Below are 7,621 nucleotides of genomic sequence, written 5' to 3'. Positions count from 1 at the left end.
AATCAAGATCTTGTTTTGGAAAAAAAATTAAAAACTCTAGTTTTTTCTAAATTTATTTTTTGCTGCGTTTCCAAACCCGTTTTTCCAACATCTTCACAAACTTTTGAAACTTTTCAAAATTGTACTTAGCCCCATTATTAGACCTAAGTATTCTTAGCTTACAACAAGCTTGATTCTCAACAGTAGCTTTGAACTTCCATAAGATCTTAGCAACTTCAGATTTAGCCTTCAAAAAATGCACCCAATAGTATCTAGTGTAATCATCAATAAACAGAATGAAGTACTTACTATTGCTGAGTGAAGTAGTCTTCATTGGCCCACATGCATCAGTGTGAACTAGATGTAACTTCTCAGTAGCTCGCCTAGCCTTGTTCGCAAGAAATAAGAGCTTTGTTTGCTTTCCATACTGATAGACTTCAAAAACTTCATTTTGCTCACAAACTTCAAACATGTTCTTAAATAAACCATGCTTGTACAACATATCTAGTGACCTATAGTTGATGTGCCTAAATGTTTTATGCCATAAGTCAGAATCATCAGTAGAACTAGAGTACGCTTTTAAAGCAATTAAGTTCCAATTTAGAACAAAATTCATATCCTTCATCTCAACTGACATAAGCTCATGACCATGTAAATCAGATATAATACACTTTCTATTTTCAAAAACGACATAATAGTTCTTTTCAACAAGCTTACCAACACAAAGCAAATTCTAATCAATATCTAGTACAAACAAAACATTGGTAATGACTTTTATACCTATTGGAGTGCTAACCTGAACATCTCCCTTTCATTTTGCTTTAATGATCTGGCCATTTCCAACTCCGATTCTCGATCTGAAGAACTTGTCAATTCTCTTGAACACGCTTTCATCTAAAACCACATGGTTTGTGCAGCCACTGTCAATTAACTAATTTTTCTTTGTTTGGTTGTTGACTGCTAAACATGAGGCAGTGAATGCGAGCTTCTCCTAAGCTTGATTTTCATCAGTAGCTTGAGCTTGATTGGTGTAATGTTGTTGTTGTTGTTCTTTGTTTTTACAAACTTTTTCAACATGACCAAATTGTTTGTAGTTTCTACACTATACACTAGGTTTGAACTAGTAAATCTTTTTTGAATGACCTACCTTTTTACAATAACTGCATGGTGGATAATTTTTCCTCTCTCTATATCTTTTTGGTTTATCTTTTCTTTCATTTCATTTCTTCTTGCCTTTATTACTAAAAGAACCTGGACTCTCCTTATTTCTTGCTTGGAAAGAACCTTTAGTGTGCCCCTCTTCTCTGCTTGCTTTTCTTTGTTTCTATGCATACATAGCATTTATAAGCTCTAATAGAGAGATTGTTGTTTAGTCTCTCGAGTCCTTTTGTAATGCCCCCACACCCGAGACCGTCGCCGGAGTCGAGTATGAGGTGTTACTAAGCTTAGTTTAACATTTTTAGAACTTTGAATTATTTGTTTCTACATTCACAGCTTTTAAGCTACTTGCGTCACAGTCACAAGAAAAATCATATCTCGAGTTACGAAACTCAAAATTAAGATCCGTAAATTTTCCCTGAATTTAGACTCATAAAACTATCTACTAATTTTTTTCTAGAATTTTTGGTTGGGCCAATTAGTACAGTTTATTAGTTAAAGTTACCCCTATTTCAAGACTCGACTGGTCTGACCTCTGTTTACTACGAACCACATTTCTCTCTGTAAAAAATTCATATGACTATGAGGTTTGTTTATACTAAAACTAGACTCAATAAGGATTCTGAGGATATAAAATACACCACCTAATTATATCTTTACAATTTATGGTGAATTTCTAAAGTAGGAACAGGGATTCAGAAACTGCTATGACTCTGTTTCACTAAAATTAAAATATCTTCTAACATATACTTCCTTTACTTGTTTCATTTGTTTCATGTGAAACTAGACATAATAAGCTTCAATTTGATATGTATTTCACCACTAAATTCAATTTCTATGATTTTTAGTAAATTTTCAAGCTCGCGTTAGTGTTGCTGCGTATTCTATTTATGGTAAATTTCATCCTTTTATGAGTTTTTATGCACTAAGTATCTTAATAGTTTTCCTTAACATCAAACATAATCTAAACTAACCATTTTCATAATTTATCATTATCAAGCATTTCCTCAACCATTTCACAACCATACCATAAGATCATTTACACAAAATGGGTATATTGCTATGCATGCCATACTTAAATTTACAAGCCATTTACCAAAAATCTTACGGATAGTGTGGTGAGCCTTCGACCTATCCCGACTCTGAAATGGCTTGTCCAAAACTACAATGAGTAAGAAGGAGGAGTAAGCATAAATGCTTAGTAAGTTCATATGCAAATAATAAGTAACATAACAAACAGTTATACCACCAACATTAGCATACATCACTAAAACACATATCACATTTTAATCATTCTTCATCATCTTATTACCTTATCGTGGTTGTATCAATACTCAACCCGAGGGTTAAATACATACCTGTCCAAAATATCCATTTCATATCACTTACCAATACGTCTCTTTACATCTCGAAATTTTCCTCCATTTGAGTAGAACTTTACCCGTTGAACACATCGAATATAATTGGATACATGGATAACTTGCACATAAGTGCCATATATGCAATCAAGCAATCATGTAACCCGCCCATAAGTGAACTCGGACTCAACTCAACGAGCTCGGGCGTTCGCATCCATAAGTGAACTCGGACTCAACTCAACGAGTTCGGATGCCTAGTTACATCTCACGAACTCGGACTCAACTCAACGAGTTCGGACATTCGCATCCATAAGTGAACTCGGACTCAACTCAACGAGTTCGGATGCTCAACCATCCTAGTGACATGTCACTTGTATCCTAATCTATTCCTAAGGTTCAAGCGGGCATTTTCCTCGAACACTTATCCTTGTCGTTTCCGTAGAATGCCAAATCAATACTCGGTAACAATTATATTTAACAAGTAGTTCACATAATTTACATATTATTTGAAATTAACCACAAAGCATACATTTCATAATAAAATTAAGCATAACACATAATTAATATCAATAACTTAAAAATAACAATTATGCTACATTATTTACACATGAACTTACCTTGGTACCAAAATACAAAGATTTTGCAATTTAGTCCACAATCTTTTCTTTTCCTCGATTGAGGTCGATTCCACGTCTTTCTTGATCTAAAATAACACATTTAGCTTATTTAATACTCACATTATCAAATTAATCCTTAACTCAAATTTTGGAAAAATTACAATTTTACCCCTAAACTTTTGCATATTTACATTTTTGCCCCTAGGCTCGGGACTAAACTTTATTCCTTATTCTTATGTTTTACAACATTCTAATCACTTTTCTCTTCTATGGCAACATCAAATTCTCACTCTAACATGTACTTGTGACTATTAGGTATTTTTACTGAATTAAGCCCTTTACTCGTTTTTGCTTAAAATCGAGTAGTACAAGTTGTCTAACATAATTTAAAACTTCATATTCTATCATAAAACATCAAAATACACAAATTTCACCTATGGGTATTTTTCCAAATATAAACCCTAGGTTAAATTATTGCTAACATAAGCTTTATCGAGTTACTGGGATCTCAAAACGTAAAAATCATTAAAAAACGGGGCTTGGAATCACTTACTATGGAGCTTGGAAGCTTGAAACAAACCCTAGCTATGGAGAACCCTTGAAATTTCGGCCTAATGAAGAAGATGGACAAAATTGGCTTTTAATTTTGTTTTAATTCATTTTAATAACTAAATGACCAAAATACCCTTACTACTAAACTTTCCAAAATTCCTTCCATGTCCTAATTTTGTCCATGAACTTAAAATTGGTAAAATTTCTATTTAATACCTCCTCATTAATATTCCAAAACAATTTCATACTAAAAACTTCTAGAATGTAAGTTTTGCAACTTATTCGATTTAGTCCCTACTTTCAATTTAAGCACTTTAGGCATAGAATTTCATCATGAAATTTTCACACAATCATGAAATCATATCATAAACATCAAAATCATTGTAAAATAATTATTTCTATCTCGGATTTGTGGTCACGAAACCACTATTCCGGTTAAGCCCTAATTTAGGATATTACACCTTTAAGGATGAAATCTTGGACTCATACTTCTCAGGCAAGGTTGTGATGACTTTTTCAACAATCCTCCTATCATTGAACTGATCGCCAAGTAGCCTTATGTTGTTGACAATGGACATAGTCTTGTCTGCATACTACTTAATCGTTTCAGTCTCTTTCATCTTCTAGTTCTCAAAGTCTTTCCCTAGGTTCAAGAGTTGTTGCTGCCTTGTCTTCTCGGTCTCTTGGAACTCTTCTTTTAGCTTGTCCCAGACTTGTTTCAATGTCTCACAAGCCATAATTCTTGTGAAGATAACATCTGGCACACTATTTTGAAGGCATGACAAAGCCTTATATTTATTAGCAGACTCATCACTATGTTGTCTGATTTGAGCTATCGTTAGATTAGCTCACAAAGGTGCTGGCTTTTTATCTGTCTCAACCACTTCCCATAGATCATATGCTTGAATCCAGATGTGGTAGTTTTCGCCAACAAAAATAATAGGTAGAGGTGGTTTGAAGCTTTTAGATGACATGGTGACACTAACAAGATACAAACAACTTCTCTTTTTTAATAGTGAACACTCACAAAAGGCCCTCAAAGACTTAAGCTCTTGATACCAATTGTAGGCATTTTTAACCAAGTGCAGAATACAAAGAAATAACATAGCAAATGAAATAAATTGCTTGTACATTCATTCAACTTTTTCATTCCAAAAAATACAATATATAACAGAGGGTGATTACAAGTTTTTGACTAATCCTACCAAATCTTCTAGGAAAAATAAGTATAAAACTTGTATACAACCTGATTAGGTAAATCTGCACCAATCAGGGTCATTTCAATACTAACTCTGCTTGCACTAACAACTAATCTTCAATAAGAAGACTTAGACAAAATATAAACACATGCAAACTCTACTGCATCACATCTTGTAGTTCACCAAATTATATAACAGCTCGCACTTAGCTTAGCTTGCATATCTAGATGAGCTTGTATTATTTTGTCGAGATTGCAGCTTTAATCGAGTTCACAAATGTAGAGCTCGCACGCTTGTTTAAGCTTGCATCTTCTAATGAGCTCACAACTTCGCATATTGAGTTCGCTACTACATGAATGACCACTTCGCAACACAAAGACTAATCGGTCAGAAGTCATTAATAGACTCCGGTAAAGCCTTTTTAGGAATAAGGGTGATAAAAGTCTTATTAAGTTCTTTAAGGAGTGCTTTTTCAAAGAAGTCCCTTACCATTCTGATAATGTGTCTTCCCATGAATTCCCAATTAGATTGAAAGACGAGGGCTGATTTGCCTTTTGGACCTAGAGCCTTAAGAGGTCCCATAGAAAAATGGGCATCTTCAATTTACTCATCCAAAAATCTTTGGCAAATCGCTTCCCACTGTTCATTATCTAAAATAGGAAAGTTTAGATTTTTAAGGTAGGCTAACGTGGAGATTTTAACTTGAGAATTACCAACACCAAAGATAGAGTTGAAATGATTAATTAAGGCAATGAGAATACTGTCATCTCCTTCCAAGTGCATTACCATTAGCAACTTTCAAGAAACAAATTATGTTGTTAGTTATTCTTTTATTAACAACTGTCTGAAAATGCTTAGTGTTTCTTTCACCCTTGATCGTCCAATCAATTCTAGCTTTTTGTTGCCATTGCAATTTTTCCTGCTTAAGGAGTAATTCCAACTCATTTTTGACAGATTTTTTCCTGATTAAGCATTCCAGGAATTTCAATATTATCTCGAATCAAGCTTAGCTTATTCAACAGTGCTGCTTTTCTCAAATTAAGATTGCCAAAGTTGTTCTTATTCCAATCTAAAAGGGCCAACTTACTTTGATTTTAGACACAACTTGAGGTTTGATTGTGGAATAAGAGAATTTTGAAATAAAAATAAATTTAACCAATATATTTTGAACTCTAACTTCTGACACAACTTCAATTTCTGCTCTAAACTAATCATGGCTTATGGATTCCACTCCACTCGATGATAAGTTAGTTATAGAGGTTAAGGAACAATCTCAAACCTCCAATTCTTCTGTAGTGATAAATTAATCGTGGGAACAACCGGACAATTAACTCTTGCCAAACAAGCAACCTGAGATTATCTCCCATAATTTAATTCTCTGAAAGACTTATGAACAAGAAGAACTCGAATCAAGTCAATAACTTCAATTATGATTGCCTTTTAAACTAGATCACTAATTAACTTGGCATCACCTAATAGCATCCAATCAAATCTCAATGAGCGACCAATATGAAAATTTACTAAATTTAGGTGACTAAAATAAGTGTATGCAATGGCAAAATAACAACGGGTAACTAAAATGATAAAAATATGTAACAATAGTGACTAAAATGATGAAAGTATGTATCGACAATGTTCATTTTGCAAATTTTAAAATTTATATGGGAAAATAACTTTCTCACTTTCTATTATGGGAATCATATTGTCATGTTCATGGGAAAATAACTCTCAAGAGAAAATATTTTTTAAATTATTATTACTTGTTTTTTTTTCAATTTTTAAAATTTTTGAACCAATTGAACCGAGAATCGATGTATAATAGATTCAGTGCCAAAAATATTGATGAAAACTTATGAAATTGATTGACCAATTGTATAGTTTACCTGACTAAAATGAATGTTAAAACTAAAAAAATAAAAAAGAGAAGAAAAACATAAAAAAATGAAAGATGTTAAGATTAATATGATATATTAACATATAACACTTACGTTTTAACCCATAAAAACACACAAAAAAGAAAGTAATATATAACACTTGTGTTTATTTAAAAGAACACATTTTTCTTTCAATATCACCATGGTTAAAAACAAATAAAAAATCATCATAGTTGATATAAGGTTAAAATATGTTATAAATCTCTATACTCTTTGTAAATTTGGAATTTAATTTTTATACTTTTATTTTTAGGAATTTAGTCCCTCTACTTTTCTGATTTTTAAAACTCAAGTCTAATTGTTAACACTATTAATATTATTTTGTTAAATTCAATTTCATTACAACATCATTTTTTTTTTGGTTAAAAGAAATAGAAGTAAACTTCTAGTTGCACGACTCTACTAAGAGTTAAACCTTATTCCAAACTGCTGAATATCATTCTTTAGTAGATTCTGAACACCCTCAAGTGGCTCAACAAAGTAACGTTTCACATTCAAATCTCCATTCGACATCTTTGCTATGCAATCCGCAACCTTATTTTGCTCTCTTAGAACATGCCGAAATTTAATTTGTCATTCCTTCAAAATCATAGTATGTATAAGTTGAATTTCCAAAAGATTACTGCCAACTGCGTATCCATTACTAACCACATACTAACCACATAAAACAAGATAGCATTATCACTTTCCACTTCAATTTGTCGGAACCCTTCATGCCAAGCAACCACAAGTCTCTCATAAAGTGCTGTTGCTTCCGTTTGGAAAATGACAGATCTACCAATTCTCATGCCAAAGCCAAATAACCAATTCTCCTTATGATTCCA

Source organism: Gossypium arboreum, chromosome 8 (genome assembly GCF_025698485.1).
Source record: "Gossypium arboreum isolate Shixiya-1 chromosome 8, ASM2569848v2, whole genome shotgun sequence".
Lineage (NCBI taxonomy): Eukaryota > Viridiplantae > Streptophyta > Magnoliopsida > Malvales > Malvaceae > Gossypium > Gossypium arboreum.
The sequence above is the reverse complement of the archived record's forward strand: the minus strand, read 5'-3'. Positions refer to the sequence as shown.